This window comes from Styela clava, chromosome 2, assembly GCF_964204865.1.
Source record: "Styela clava chromosome 2, kaStyClav1.hap1.2, whole genome shotgun sequence".
In the NCBI taxonomy this organism is placed as follows: Eukaryota; Metazoa; Chordata; class Ascidiacea; order Stolidobranchia; family Styelidae; genus Styela; species Styela clava.
The window spans coordinates 2,381,934-2,399,102 of record NC_135251.1 but is presented as its reverse complement, the minus strand read 5'-3'; the positions used below and the strand labels follow the sequence as shown (position 1 = coordinate 2,399,102).

Below are 17,169 nucleotides of genomic sequence, written 5' to 3'. Positions count from 1 at the left end.
ACTTAGTGCATGTTTATTTCGAAATTCACGAAATTTTGTTCCTGAAAAAATTTGTCAAATTGGCTGTTATGGAATTAATTTCAGCTGGTCACATTGACATTTCAAACCCCGCATTATTTACTCATTCGACCATGACTGCCATTTAGATTCTCAATCATATGACTCTCTAGTCATTATCGTTAATCAAATATTTTTCTCATTTTAACCCTGCATTTTCGGTCATCATTCATTCAACCATGACTGCCATTCATTTTTCAATCATGCGGGCTGCGGCGTTCTATTGCATATTCATCAATTTTTTGTTCAATTTATCCCCGCATTTTTGTTCATCAGACCGTTATGCTCCAGCCAACATTCCTAATCTCAAATTATTTGTTTATTTTGGCCCTGCATTTTTATTCCTCTGACCATAACTTTGATTAAGTGTTTCACAAATGTTTGTTCATTAGATAAAAAATCATAAAGAATGTTATTATCATTTTAACCCAGCATTTTTAATCATTCAACTGTGACTGTCTTTATTCGTACCCTTCATTTTTAGTTATTAACGCATGGCTGTCTATTGTCATCAAATTCTTCATTATGTGAAAAAAAAAAATTTTCAAAAAAGTTTTTTTCAAATCGCGAATTACAATCATGAAAATAATTATTTATTTGTTCACCACAATGTATGATATTTTCAAAACCATTATATATTTTGAAATTTTCTTTGTATCTAACTGAACTAAAAAAAAATTGTCTTGATTTGTATATCCAGCAAACATTCGTCCCCTCTGTGACAGCAGCAACTTGTGAATGCGCAAATAGTTCCGCATTAATTTTAGTTCATTTCAACCCTGTATTTTTATTTATTATACCGTGACTCTTTAGTTGAACCCTCAGTAACATATCACCCTGTGACTCTACAAATCCATGCGATCCCCTGAATGAATAGATAGATCCACATCAATTTTGGTTCATTTCAACCCTGTATTTTTATTTATTAGACCGCGACTCTTTAGTTGAACACTCTATGACAAAGCAGTTACAAATCCTTGCGACCCTCGAATGTGCACATAGTATCATGTTAATTTTGCTTCATTTAAACCTTTTTTTTACTTATTGGCCCAAAACTTTTTTTTTAGTTGAATCTGATAATGAAAAATTAACAGTCTTTTTTAATTTTATTTTCATTTCAAACCTGCATTTTAACTCATCTAACCGTGACCCACATGGCAAGTCATTGGACCTTTCAAATACACCCATAGGTTGTGACTCATCAGCCTTTCAAAAAACATAGTTCAAAAATTGAAGGAGGGAGGGGGAATCCCATTTTTTGGATGTAGTCATATCACATTTTTTTATATTAAAAAGAAAACCTTTTTCATCTTTGAGTTTCTCTACTCTAAAAAATAACTATTATCATGCTGTGTGTCTTTCTTTTCACTGTTTTCATTAATCTTCAATCAGTTTCCATGTTTTCTGTCGCAATAACTCCCGACTTAAGTAAGTCTGTCTTGCTGCAATTTAACCAAATTGGCTTATGTCACATCTTAAGGTTTTGTGAAACATTGACTTGGTCTTATTTTGAAGGGAGGGCTTATATTAAAATCATTTTTAAAATTCAGGCTAGGTCTTATTTTCAGTTAAACAACGTTAGTATGGTTCTAACAACCAAAACTAAAATGCACATAAGGGACGACTTGCAATCAAAACTAAAATAGGTGCAGGTACGCCATATTAAGATGGTCCATGATGATGGTAGATGAAAAATTCAATTCCTGAAAAAAGTGACATAAACTGCTTTGGTTTTTCCGCGGTGAATTCTGTAAATTTTGCCCTACTTTCAAATATGTTTGATTTTAATTAATACTCAAGTCTTTTTTGGCTTTTTTCTAAAATTACGCTCAAACTGACTTAACAAATAATAACCAACTCAAGTGAAACAGTTTAACACATTTTTTTTTTAGTTCTAGATACCGTCATTATCACAGTTTAAGCCTGTATATATTCTTACTTATACCGGTATCTAAATTATATGTACCGGTACTGGTTTCGACCCCTAGCGAGCGCTCCACTTTCCCGACCCGCAAGTATCCTTCTGCTTCTAATTTGGCCCCGGTCAATCAACTTCGGGAACAACTGGCCTAAACCTGATACCCTATCATTCCAAATACATTCTTAAAAATTTCTTCAAATATTCTTTGGGTTTTGCTTCTAACCATTTGTATTAACGCTAACCCTTCTATCTAATTCACTGTTTCTATGAAGTTGCTTTTAGTTTTGATGTTGTATTGTGATGTAACTATGGTTGTGTTGTGACATCACTATAGTGCAACGATTTTTATTTTTAGGATATTTTGATGTCATAATATGGTATTAGTATTCATCTTATGATGTAAGAATCACTCTTAACCACATCACTTTGTTATATTGTGACATTATATATTGATTCATGACATCATTATTTGAAATCAGATGCTTGGTGAGGCGTGGAAATTCTTTTCATAACTTAACCATGTCTGTTTAAATGATTTACTTTGTTTCATTGTGACATCATATATTGACTTATGACATCATAATTTGGGGGTAGGTGCTCGGTGAAGCGTGGGAATCGTCAACATCCCAGACTGCGATTAACCAAACTGGTCGTATCGACCATTATAAAGATTTTCACACTGACTTGACACCACAAGGGGGAGGATTTGGTCCGGTGAGTCCAATATGACATTATCAAGCGTGTCATAATACACTGGCTGTGATTGGCTGTTTGTCTAATCATCACTCATGCATGTTATTACTAACACCCTTGTTTGCGTAATTCTATCTCCTAATTTTTAGTTTTTAAATCTACAGAACATGCGATTGCAACAATCATTGCCCTCAACGCATTTTTTAAACCTAATTTGCGATTTTTTTACAATTTTTTCTGTTTCAGTCAGGGGGAGTTAACGATCAATGGAGGGGGGGGGGGTATTTGTGTGAAAACTTTTTGCGAGGGCATTCGACTTCTATATCTTTCCCTAAAAATCTTCTGTGTTTGTTAAATCCTCGTATTGCTTATGCAAAAAGTTTTCACATGGAACACATGGTACTCTCGAAGGATGTGAACCAAGATGGAGGACACCGGAATGTAGTATGTGTACCAGGTCAGGGTTAGGCCATAATCTCAGGTACAAATACTAAGGGAGTCACTTAGCTAGTCCCCGAACTCGAAACAGAACTAAAATAAGGAAAATTGGAATAAAATTATGGCCTAACCTTAACCTGGTACACATACTACAATCCGGTGTCCGCCATCTTGTTTCACATACTTCGGGAGTACTGAACGCATTACAGGTTGGTCCAAAAGTGGGGCTACTGTTATTGATAACTGTGTTACTTACAAATTTGTATAAATAACATATATAAAACAGTTGTATTCTACCTGGTTTACAAGGGATTATGCAATGCTATATTTTAGATGTTTGTTTTAATTTTAACAATCTTGTATATCTGTAGAAATGGTTTCTTATGGATTAGTATATGCTCGTCATTGCACTTTTGATTACCATGTGTGAGTACGAGGTTCGATCCCGTAGGGGTATAATTTTGCAAGTTGCATATAGAGCCAGACTTGTGTAAGCTTATTCCGCTAGAAACCATTTTTACAATATTAATATTTTCATTGCTCTAATCATTTTCACCTTTTCTCTCTTTATTGAACTTTCTTCCTACTTCCTGATCTTATGACCCTTGAACCTGATATGACCCCTTATGATTCCAACATATAACGAAACATTAGGTGCTTGAAATAACGTACTTTATGGTTTGGGTAGTTTTGTCTAACATTGTATGACCTTCGACTATAAATTCGACCTCTATAAAATGACTTTCAACCCCAATTCTGACCTCTACTGTGTGAAATGACCTTCAACCTGAAAGTTGACCTCTATAAAATGACCTTCAACCCCAAATTATAAAATCACCTTGTACCAAAAAATTAACCTCTAATTTACAAAATGACATTCAACCCCAAATTTGACCCCTAATTTGCGAAATGACCTTCACTCCTAAATTTGACCTCTAAAATTTGACCTCTACAAAATAACCTTTGACCCTAAAGTTCCATAAATCTGACCTTTCCACTCTTCTGCTACGACCCTGCTTCACCCCAACAGGTTCTTCAAGAGCCGTGGCGTCTTTCGACGTTTCAGACCCCCCACCAACAGGGAATGAAGATAGACGAGGAAGCGCACAAAGCACAAACTTTTAAAAAAATATAGGATGTCCATAAAGTCCTAAAATTATTTACAATTGCAGGGAATTTATCGATACCATATATTGTTTTGGCCTTCACAGATGTATTAAATGAAGTAAAACTACTTGAACTGATTAAAAACAACAAACCTGGTTAAGATAGACTGAGAATTGACTTCATAACCAAATTGAAATTGTAAAGGGATTTTATGCACACCTTGTATTTATAATTAAAATAGTCAAGCTTATAATGTCTCGAGCAGCTATGTCCTCCTCTCTTCAATACCTCAATTACCAAAATTGTTTCAGTTAATTGTGTGTGTGGAGTGTGTTAACAAGTCAAAATTTGAATAACAAATCCTTGATTTGATTGGTTGATACAATACGTGATTACATACAGGGTGACCAATGGGCTGATTAAATGAAAAAAAAAACTAAAGCAGTGGTTCTCAAGCGATGGGATGCGCCCCACAAGGAAGGCGTAGACAATTATTTGAGGGGGCTTGAAGCTAATTGAAAATAATCTCCGTGGATGGAACATAAATAATGAAATTAATGTATATATCAAAAATAAGTCATGCAACATCCAATCAATTTTTTTTAATCAGCTTCACGCTATCATCGTTAATGATTTCGGCTGTGGTGATACTTGAGAACAGTGGTTCTAAATGGTGGGGCGTGTAGACAGTGTGACAGTAGTGTTTGTTTGATTTGTTCTTGACTGCCTTATGTTGTTATTTACATTCACCAGTCTGGTGCAAACTTGACAAATTCTAAAAAGGATTTAAAAAGTTTGAGAACCACTGCTTTAGTTATAGTTCTTGAATCCAATTTCCGACTCCACGATTCTGTATTCTAGTCTTGTTTTTCACTTTATAGTTGCTCAGCATGGCTTCAAAATTGTGTGTTTCAAATTGTGATAATGTTAGCTTGCTTCTAGAATTCAACCGCTCTTTTAGGAGCCGTATTTAGTACTCAATATCTGTGAAATTTCAATTAAAGTTTTTTAACACATTCTCCCTGTGAGCTTGCTCAATGTAGCAGAGACTTGTCTCTGAGCAAGTCTAGCTGCTAGCACTGAAATGCCAAAGCTTTTGAACAGTACAGAATTAATGATGTGTGCTCACTCAGAAGTAAAGAAGACTCATGTCCAAATAATAGATAAGAAATATTTCGATTCTAACTCCTTATCATACTTGAGCATGCATGGTATGTGTTTGTTTGCATGGAGTGTGGAATCTGAGCCTTCTAAAAAAGGACCACCGATTAGAGATGAACAAAAATGTTTCTTCTTACTCTTGGTTAAAGGAAATCTCTAAACTACAATAAATTTTGTCTACAAAATCTTCTGTGCATCTTAATTCCTTCTTTAATAAACAGTGAAAATAGATCTAAACTTTCCCTCTGAGCAAGGCTGTAAAGAAAAAGTCACTGATTGTAAAGAGCTGTAAATTCTTTTTGAAGGTTGGATTCATTTGAGAATTCATGAAGAATTTATTCGAGAATTCATTTTGTTATTGTTCACTCACTTTATGTGAGCCTCGCTTAGAATATTGTTACTTATGCTCTCAACAAACATACTCAAAGCCGAAATTATTAAAATTTGGTTTTCTCGTACAGTTCAAAGTCATATTTCAAATGGCACAGACTTTGGGGTCACAATTGGGTCAAAATTACCGACTTCACAGCCTATGCACTGTGACCTGTTACTAAAAATTCTCCACGTTTTTATCAGGTCGCTGACGATGGCTACGGTGTCTCCTACATTATCTGCCACGAAAACACCATAATGTTTCACATCTCAAGCAAAGTCTCCTCTCACGAGACGGTGAGTATTCTTTTTATAATAGTTTTTAGGTGACCTGCATTTGCAACTGCTGCTTCGTAAGTAACAAGTATTTTATGAAGGGCACCAACCTGTGAGACAGGGCTGTGCTGTGTCACCTGCGCCCAGCAGGCCAAAATCAGCCCACAAAGAAAAATATTGTGGGCTGCGGAGAAGTTCCAATTTTGAATATTGTGCGGCCCCCGTAATGAATTTTTGATTTGGTATGTGCGAGTGATTCCAATCACTATGCGTTGTAAAGCCTGTATTTGAGTTCAATTTATTATCTATGCCTATGACGTTACAATGCCCTAACAGTTAGCTTGTGCGAAGCATACAACGCTTGTCATAAGATCAACAACTAAATTTTTCATGACTGCTACTAGAAAACCTATGTTCAATAAAGGTGCGTTAACCACCTGATCATTAATTTATTATCAACTTGGCTCTCCAGAAGTGTGTGTACCAATATGGCGGCAACGAATTTTGTTTGCCTACTTTACATCAAGTTGTGTGATGAGACTGAAACCTATGGGAAGGGGATGTATTTACTTGGCTAACACAGACAGTACCCAAACTCGAAATAGAACTGAAATAAGGAAAATCAAGATAAAATTATGGCCTAACTCTAACCTGGTGCTGACTCTGGTTACACTCATTTGAATTAACTTACATTCTTATGTTATCTCCTTATCTTATCTTATCAGAACTCACCTCGATTTGCTGATAACATCGAAAAAGCAATGATGGACGTGAAGGACCTCTGCGAATTTGCAAAGAAAAAATAATTTAAGAAAAAAACAAAAAAATTAGGTATTATTATTAGGTTTAAATTCATTGTGTTTTTATAAAAAAGGGGGGAGCACTGGGGGTAAAAAAGTAGGGGATTTTATTTTGATTTTACTTATACTTTTGTGTGAAAAAGCGTGTTCTATTTTTTCTGTAATATTTACTGATTGTGTTTTTATCTTAGTGTAAAACAGATTTGGAAACCGAAAAAAAAAATTTCTGAGGGATGGGGGAATTTTTCAGATAAATTCGAGTTTGAGTAAAATTTTATATAAATCATGATGCAGCATACTTGCATAAATATTTTGACAATTTTGAACAGACCGGCAGTGGCTAGGTATCACTGTAGGCTCTTACTGACCCATTACCCTGCGCCCTCTCCCCCCCTATCTTTTTCGTCGTCTCACTCAGGTGAGAGCTGTATACAGCATATATATTCAGACATGCTTTTCAAGTTTTTTTAAGAATTTGGGCGCATTTGCCTGTGGTGAGGTCACAACACAGGACCCAGAGAGATTATGACATTTTTTCTCACATCCCCTGTCCCCCCACCATTTCAATGTCCCAGCCAGGAAGGGAAACCGCTCTAGTGAGTGCTATCTATTGGGGTCCCGTTTTTTTTTCTCCCCCTCCCCTCTTTTCCCAAGATAAACTCCTATGTTGTGCTCCTCGCTTTTTCATTTTCTGTATATTCAACATATCAACCACTTTGTATTTGCTTCCCCCCCCCCCCCCAAAAAAAATAAAATAAAAATTTGTGTTATATTCATATTTACATTAACAAGAATACAGCATAGATATAAAATAGAATAAAAAAATTTCTTAGTTTTGACCCTCACAGACGTATTGAATGAAGGTAAAAACACTTTAACAATTACTGATTAAAAAACAACTTCTTAACAAAATTGAAATTGTAAACGGACTTTATGGACACCCTGTATTTATGAAGCATTTTAGATTTGACAATATATGATTATATTCTGGGTTATGGCATATCCTATAGGGTTAGAAATGGCTCGTGAATGGGGTTTGTCAAAATTATTATAAAAGACACCGACACAATTCCTGACAATCTACTCATTTAAATGTGGTGTTCCCTTTACTTTTATTATATTTGTGATCTTCTTTGATAGACTGTTAGGAATTGAATATTTTTTGATGTTTTAATTATGATTCCAGGACTGAACTTTGGAAACCAAATTTGATAATGAGAACTGTAGCCTATATACAGGGGCATAGCCAGCAGGGGGTTTTGAGGGTTGCTCCCTCCTTTTTCAAATGTAAAAAAAGCCATATTACTGATTTAAACATAGCAATTTTTCGTAAAATAAAATGCTTTTTGAACTCTTGAAAACCCATCTGCTTCGGCATCCTTTTGAAATGTAAAAAAACAATTTTTTATAGCATAAAACACTTTATGGGACTCTTGAAGACCTATACTTTTAAATTTTAAGACCTTCACTTTTGAAAATGCCAGGCTACGATTCTGTTTATACACGCTTCAATTGTCTGTAAAGAAAACTTCTTTGGCTTAATTTTTGAGTTTTTGTCGAAATTATGATTATCACCATTAGAAGTCCGAAACTATAGTTAATGACAGAATTCCAAATTTTGACCACAAAAAACTAAGACTCTGTGTCCCATCTCTACAACTCTGATTTTGTGTTCGAATTTTTGGTGAAACAATATTTTTGTATGAGTTATGTGTGATAATTCAAGTATTTATTCGAGTGTATTTTTTTTCGCAGGGTGGTGTATTTTGCTAATTATCATATTTTTTAGGAGCATGTCATTCACATTACCAGAATCTCAGAATGTGTTCAAGTTTTGCTATTTATATACAAGCCCAGGCGCTCAGGAAATATTCACACCAAGATGACGCACAACCTGAACAACCTTAACCTGGTACACATACTATGTTCAGGTTGTGCGCCATCTTGGTACAAATACTTTGGGAGCACCCAAGCCTGAATTAATTAAGTGTGTAATGCCAGCTTTTTTCTTTACTGACTGTAAATCACAGCGTTCTTGGCTGATTTTTAATTCTGGGTGTCCGAAATAATTTTTTTTCTCTGAATATTCCAATGGATAGTGAAAATAATGCCATGGATTAGGGTGCTCCCGAGGTATGAGCACCAAGATGTATAGGTACCAGGTTAGAGTTCAGGTTGTGCGCCATCTTTGTGCGAATATTTCCGGAGCGCTTAGATATGAATTTTCGACTCCGGACTCTACTCTAGTAGTCAACCTTCAACAGCTCCCTTCCTGAGGCTTTAAGGACTCATTGGCCCCCTGTTTATCATTCCAGTGGTATTTATAGTTTTAAATACCCCCGGTTGGGAACCGCTGCTCTAGTCTTTGAATACAGCTTTTCAATATCAATAAGAGCAATTCAAACTAAACTCTGCCGTACTCCAATATTATTAATGTCAAACTCTGGGGATGCCCTAACGCAGGGGTGTGCAACCTGCGGCCATAAGAAAAAATTGTGTGGTCCGCGCAGAAGTGACAATTTTGAAAGGTGTACGGCCTGTAAAACGAGTTTTTATTAGTTCAATCTGGTTCGTGCCAGTTATTTCAATCTCTTTGCATCGCATAGCTTATACACGAGTTCAATTTATTATCTATGTGTATGACGTCACAGAAGCGAACTACACATGCCATAAGATCAATAGCCAAACTTTTTGTGCCTTTGACTACTAGAAAGCCTATGTTGAAAAGGTGCGTCCCGCGGTTTCAGTAAATTATTTGTATCTGGCCCTCTTGTATTAAAGGTTGCCGACCCCTGGATTAAACTATTCAATCTCAAAAAGCTATCCCGCTCATGGTCACTGAAGCATGACTGGGCAGAATAATCACATCCTGGCAAGCAGGGTAGAATTCTGTAATATGAAACTATTTGGTTATGGATTTCTCTATATACCTAGACTTTTAGCTGTTTTTTGTGTTTTAAAATAGTTGGAAGTAATTTTGACAAATAGGAACAATATTTTGCAGTACTGTGTTTTTTTTATGACATGGAAGGGGTGAAGACATTTTGACCAATGAAGAATGATAAAAAAAAATTGTAATGCCCTGGTAGTCGAATTGTCAGACTTAACAATGTTGATTGTTGAAGTTTGAAATATTGAGTTTGAATTTCTGATCAGATAATAAGGGTGAAAATGTAAAAAAAAACATGATAGAAATTTTTCATAGATTGAAACTCTTTTTAGACCTTCAAGACTGTTAAACACTCGGGCATGGAGCCGGTTCTACTAGCTGTTATGGTCGAACTTGAAAATTACAAAGTTCAGAATCCCTCTTCGAAAATTCCTGGCTACACTCCTGACTCTGATCACCAATACCGACCTAACATGTCTTTTTATAGCTTTTTTTTTTATCAGAAGAGCTTTCGAATCCGTTCAGACTCTTTTCTTCCGAGTGAGTTATTTGATGAAACATGTTTCTTACTGTATGTGAACACTCAGCTACTTATTAGTTACGTTAGTGGACATTCAATATTATGTTGTTCTTGTTATTCGTCATCATTATCATTAAAAAATCGCTATCCTCTTCGAATACTGGACCAATTGCTTTGAAATTCATAAGTATAAGTTTATTTCGACAACATAATTAGCATAACAATACCTTTGACAGATAAAAACAAAGATATTAAAAATGGTTATGAAATCAGCGGAGCCAACGAAACCTTAGATAAGGTTTATAACGTATAAAATATAAGATGGAAGGTTTTGCCAAGAGGAAGTGATACATTATCAAGTTATTCCTCACATGCACCCACCAGCCACACACACACACACAGAAAAGTTATTGGACACGTAGTGGACATAACGATCGTTTCAAAATTTTGTTGTTATTGTTATTATTTGTCTTCATCAACACCTTTTGAAGAAGTTGCTTTTTTCTTCGAATACTGGACCAATTGCTTTGAAATTTTTAGTGGTTGAAGATAAAAATGTATTATTACTTTTTACTATTACTTTTTTTTTCGCTATGACATCATCAAAATTATGTGACTTTACGTGTCCATATATTTGGGCATAGCTCTCTTGTTTAAGTAAGAATAATACGCGATAAATTTAGGGTATACCATACTGTAAACAAAATAAAAAAATATTAGAAAAAAAAAAAAATTATTTGCCACATCCTATTGATAATTTTGTAAAGGTTGCCATTGCCAAATTGATCGATTTTCTAATCGTTAAAGGAAGATTCTATCGAAAACACATTGCCAAGCTGATTATAGTTGGAGTTAAATGCCAAGTTGCGCAACCAAAGTTGCCAGAATTGTGTGCATGAAGAGGTGGGCGAGACCATTTCATTCCCCAAATTAGAGCCTATTATTGCCAAATTATAGTCCAGATTGTAATAAGTAATTAAAGTTACTGGTAACAGTAAAATTACTATAATTAAGTAAAGTAGGATATGAAAATAAATTGGTTACAAAGTGTGTAAGTGAGATTTTTCATTCTTGGGTATTGATTTCAGACAAGGATATTGGAATAAGATTGTTATTTCACAGGATATCGGTGCTTTGTTTGATTTTTCCCTCATTTGTTTTACTTCATTTAATCACTTTGAAGTAGCCTGAAAAACCAAAAATAAAACTGCGAGTAGATGTTTCAATGATTGGGTGAAGGGGAACGCGCTGAACTATTTATTACATGCAAAAAAATAATTGTTTAAAAAAATGGGATGTATTGTGATTATATAGCGATGGATAGATGATCTATGATGACATTCTGCTTGGGACAGAGAGAAATTTTTCACACCATGCAAAAAACACACAAAATTTTACAATCTATACCTTGGCCAACAAGTCAACTCAAACACCAATACCATGTCTTAACATGAAATGCATGCATACATAAATGATATAAAAACCACATCCAATTACAATGACCCACAGCAAATTAAAATCTGAAGGGGAGAATCCAACATAGCTCTACTACTCGCCTAGTTGCAATAATTAGTAACCTTGCAGGAACTATGTTATACAATCTACAACCCTTATACCACCACTCAGACATAAGACCATGCGTGTATGATAAGGACATCACAGCTAGAAAAAGGTAATAACACGAGCGTGAAGTGAAGAATGTGTTCAGTTATTTAAAGAAAATATCATCCGGGTATGTCAGCTACCTATATATTTAAAAAAAATATTCTCATGCATGTCACAATACCATTTCTTTGGTGCTGGACTAGGTCTGGCCAAGTCATTGCAAGATATAACAATTTTATTATACCTGTTCAACATTTTAATTAAAACAATAATGTGCAAGTGTGGAGTGTCCCAAGTTTTTGTCATCGAATATCACCAGTAGTAATTTTTAATATTTGGAAACTAAATGAGACTTGACTTGTTTTTGAAAAGATTTTTTGGACTTCAAATTTAGGGGAAGAGAATTCCAAAGTTTGGGTCCAGTAAAAGACAAGGAATGCTGACTCACAGATTTACTCATGAAAGGTACGAATAAATCAGAACTACTTCTTTGGTTGGAGGTATTTTTGACAAGTATGTCATTAAAACAATTGGGCAGCGCATTATTATAGAAGTCGTAAGCTGGGGATAATATTTCAAATTTCATCATATCCTCAACCTTAAGTATATTTAGTAATTTGAACTTTCACGTTTTCTTTTACCAAAAACTATTCTTAAAAAATTATTACAAATACTCTGCAGTTTTGAGACAAGTGTTTTATTACCATGAAGCCAGACTGAATACCAATATCGAATATGGCTAAGTAGTAATGATTGAAACATTGCTAGTAGAGCTGATTGATCAACACACTGAGATACTTTGGCAGAAACTGCTAGGTTTCTTTTTGTTTTACCAATAACATGCACTATTTGTGATTTGCATGAGAGATTTTCATCAAAGATAACTTCTAGAAATTTTATTTTTTTCACTCTTTCAATTTCATTGCCATTGAGCAATAGTTTTTTTGAACAACTCACACTTTTATGCTTGCTTGGATGGAATAATACAAATTTAGTTTTGTTAGCATTAAGAGATAATTTATTAACTAACATTCTGCTATGAATGTTGGTTAGTTTTTGGTTTGCAACTGTGAATAGATCTTCAAGTTTTTTTCCATGAAGAATCAAATCAGTGTCATCAGCAAACATGATCGACTCAAAGGATTCCAGACACCTGGGCATGTCATTAATGTAAGCTAGAAAAAATAATGGGTAAAGTGAAGATCCTTGTGGAACTCCGTGCTTCATGACACAAATATTTGTAGAGAATGAGTTGTCATATTGCACAATTTGTTACCTGTCTTGACGGTAGCTCCTGATCCAATTGAATGGGACGCCTCTAATTCCATTGTGATAGAGCTTACTTAAAAGGATGAAATGGTCAATGGTGTCAAAAGCTTTTGAGATATCAAGAAATATTCCAATTTCATGTTGTTTGCCTTCAAACGCCTCGGTCAGTTTGTGTACCACAACATTAGCAGCCATAGCAGTGGAGTGATGCTTGCGAAAACCAAAGTGATGCGAGTGGAAAACATTGTTAGTTTCAAAGTAGTTTGACATTCTACTATACATTATTTTTTCAAGAATCTTAGAAAATGATGGTAAAAGACTAATAGGTCTATAGTTTCCAAAGTCTGAAACACTACCCTTTTTAAAGAGAGGAAAAACTTTGGATGTCTTGAAGCTTTCAATGAATAATCCACTAGATAGTGAAAGATTAAATATATATGTCAGGATATCAATAATATGTTCTGGAACAATTTCAATATTTTGAATGGAATACCATCGATTCCAAAACTTGACTTGGGCTTCGTTACGCGTATGTATTTTTTATTTCTAATGATCTAGTTGGCCTTAAGAACATGGATGAGGATTCTTGCTTCCCAAGATATGAAATGTAATTTTTGTCACAGCCAGCTGGTTGTGGCATACAGTCGAGCAGGCTTTGTGCCACTTGGGAAAAGTGTTCATTAAATTTATTTGCAATTTGTGTATTACTGCAATCAAGTTCAATCAAAGGACAAGAATTTGTTTTGTTTTATTTTTACCAATAAGTTTATTATTTGTTTTCAGATTTGTAATAATTTGATTTCTTTTTGTGGAGCAATCGAGTATAAAGGTTCCTGCATTCATTGAACTGTAATTTGTGCGTGTCATTTGTGTTTTTATTGTTTATTAATTTCTTATAAAATTTTTGTTTGACTTCGTTGAGTTTGCGTAACTCAGTATCATACCAAGGTTTGTTTGATCTGTTTGTCTGTTTTTTGTAAGGAAAAGATTGAGAGTAAGCAGAGAAAATTTTCAAAGCAAGTGTTGGGATCCTGGATGGTGCCGAAGTCATCAATATCAATAGAATTCAGTTCACTCATAAAAGTATTCAAGTTGGACGAAGTAAACTGGCGATGAAGCCATTCAATTCTGGTCTGAATTTGCTTTTCTAGACGAGAGCATTGTACAATTGGCAGATGATCAGAAACATATTCTGCTAAAACAGCACTGTTAATTTATCTTTATCATATACGTTTGTCCAAATGTGGTCTATACAGGTAGCAGAACTTGAAATTATCCTGATGGGGCAGTTTATCAGAGAATAATAGGCCAGGTTGTGCATAATATCAACAAATAGGCTGGTATTCATATTGGACTCATCAATAAGTTTATAGTTGAAATCACCCAATATATAATTATAATTCGACCTGTTCATCTTTGAGAGAACTTGGGACAAAAGATGTCTAAAGTCAGCATTGTTCAATTCATCAGTTAGTGGTGATCTATAAATAGTACCGCAGGTTATTGTTTAATTTTCCAATGATATGTCAATGAATATAGATTCAAAAACCTTTTCGCACATTATAGTAATATCTTTGCGGACAATGTATTTCATCAGCTTCAGATTCAAAATTTTCATATTGTTATCCAGAAATATTGGTACATTTTAAATGTATCCAAAAAAAACAAATGTCACAATAAAGAGCTTTTTGATTGATTCGAACTGATTTGTGGCAATTTCTACATGGGTATTTTAAATTAGTTTTCATGGCAGTGGCACAACTAAATAAAAGTAAAAAATAAAAACGTAAACTGATTAAAATAAGTCAAATATCTAGTCTGGCTATATAGATTTCCAGACGTTGAAAAGATGGAGAACCATTGATTAGACAGCACTAGCCCATTAAAATAAGAAAATGGAGATTAGGAATGAGTTAATCGTTCCCCTCTGCTCATAGGCTACCGCTACGTCTTGAGGTTGGTCCCACTGAGTGGGCAACAGCCTTGGAGTAGAGGGGACGAGGGAGAGTGGTGATATCATTTAAAGAAGATATTACTCGCCTTTTATCTAGGTAAGCGTAGATAATCCCATTCATTGTGCACACTTTTTGTTTTCCGAAGGCTTCCTTGGCAGCGTTGAGTAGCTTGAGCTTGCTGCGTGTCAAGGACTCAGTGATGGACCATCCGCTGCCTTTGAGTTCTTTTTTTCTACCATACACCATATTCTTCGTTGATCTTCTGACGAATTTGATGATGATGGGGTTCTTCGGAGATCTTGATTTAAATTTGTGAGTAATATCAATGTCAGTGTTTACAATAGGATGGTTGGGCTTGAGGATGTTGTCGAGAGTTTCCACTACGAAGTCTTCAAACTTATCGTATTCGGTTTCTGGCACAGAACTACAGCCTTGGAGAATCACACAGTTTCTTCGGCTGTATTGTTCTAAATCGTCCTGTTGCTTTTCACATGTCTCCAGCCTGCTAATAATCTCCTGGATTTTGGGGGAGATTTGAGCCACATCATTCTGGAACTTCATGATGTCCTTCCTGGGACTGGTTGCCATGGTCTTTAGAGGCCGACATTTGAGTTGCATGTGACATTAGCTCTTCTTGCTTGGCCTGGAGAGATGAGATAGCTGTTTTCGTCTAACCAAAGATTACAATAACATCTGCAAACTTAATACAACCAAAGAGTCCAGTCTTAGGCCAGTAAGGTATTGAACATGTATCCTTTCTTAGTTATTTATACCGTTTAATTATTATGTACCGGTATATTCCTTTACAAATAAACACACATACCTTTTAACTTGAATTCATGCTAAGAATAGGTCGAAATACTGTTTGTTAACCAGCAAAATTTCCCTCGTTAGTTTGCGAGCACTCCGGCGCGGTAAAGAACTTTGTTGAATACCGATACTCTGTAAAATGAGGGAAGAAGGCACTTTACGAGACGTCTGTTTTGGCGCGCAAAAAATTCTCTCGAATAATTTTTCTCGAATGTTAATGAAACTTCGAGAATACTAACACGTTAAATGATGAAGAGGTTTGGCGAATGGGGGGGGGGCCTGGATACACCTAAATGACGCCCGATCCAAGAAGAAACAAATAACAACTTCGAGCACCGACTTGTGGGTCACCATGGCAACGGCAGCGAAAGCCTGTACAGTCAATACAGACATTGCCTGAGTTGTGTTTAGGATTTTCATATTTATCCCTCGAGGAAAAGCCGATAACTTGGCATCATTATATTCCGTAAAATAGTTTTGTTTGTCGCAGTTAGGAATAGGAGTATGGAAACAAGTGAAAGTATAGTGGTAACAATGAGTGGTAAGGTGCTTTGGTGCCAGATACGTCATGATGTGGTAAAAGCCTAAAGACAAGACTTGACGTGAGGTAAAAAAAAAATTTAATTTGTAAATGAAAAAAAATCAAATTAAAAAGGAAGTCAAAAATTTAATTTACTTAATTTAGAACAACTTTTCCCACATATTCCACAAGCACAAAGTTACTTTCCGGTATGGATTTGTAAGTGACAATACAAGTTACTCAATGTAGAATAACTTTCTCCACATGAATCATGAAGCTTCATTTCGGTATGGATTTGTATGTGACTTTTCGAGTTATTTAATGTAGAAAAATCTATCCACATATTTTACAACCATAAAGTTTCATTCTGTATTGATTTTTATGTGACTTTAAGTTACTCTGTGTGAGACAACTTTTCCCACATATTTCACAAGCATGAGGTTTCTCTCCGGTATGGATTTGTATGTGACTTCAAGTTACTCAATGTAGAACAATTTTTTACACATATTCCACAATCATGAGATTTCACTTCGTTAGGGATTTGTTTGATCTTGTCTCTCTACTATATGGATTTGACTTTTCAAGTTACTTAGTGTGGAACAACTTTTCCCACAGGTTTCTTCCAGTTATAGATTTGCATTTGGCTTTTCAAGTTACGATACTTAAAGTAAAACAACTTTTCCCACATATTTCACAAGCATGAGATTTCTTTCTGGTATGGATTTGTATGTGACTTTTCAAGTTGCTTAATTTAGAACAACTTTTCCCATATATT

General features: G+C 35.1%; 1 pseudogene; it reads left to right on the top strand.

Annotated features, from left to right (window-relative positions):
- LOC120333334 (carnitine O-palmitoyltransferase 1, muscle isoform-like) overlaps window positions 1-6,831 on the top strand; it is a 31,372-nt pseudogene extending 24,541 nt beyond the window's left edge.
- Window positions 6,832-17,169: the final 10,338 nt, after the last annotated feature.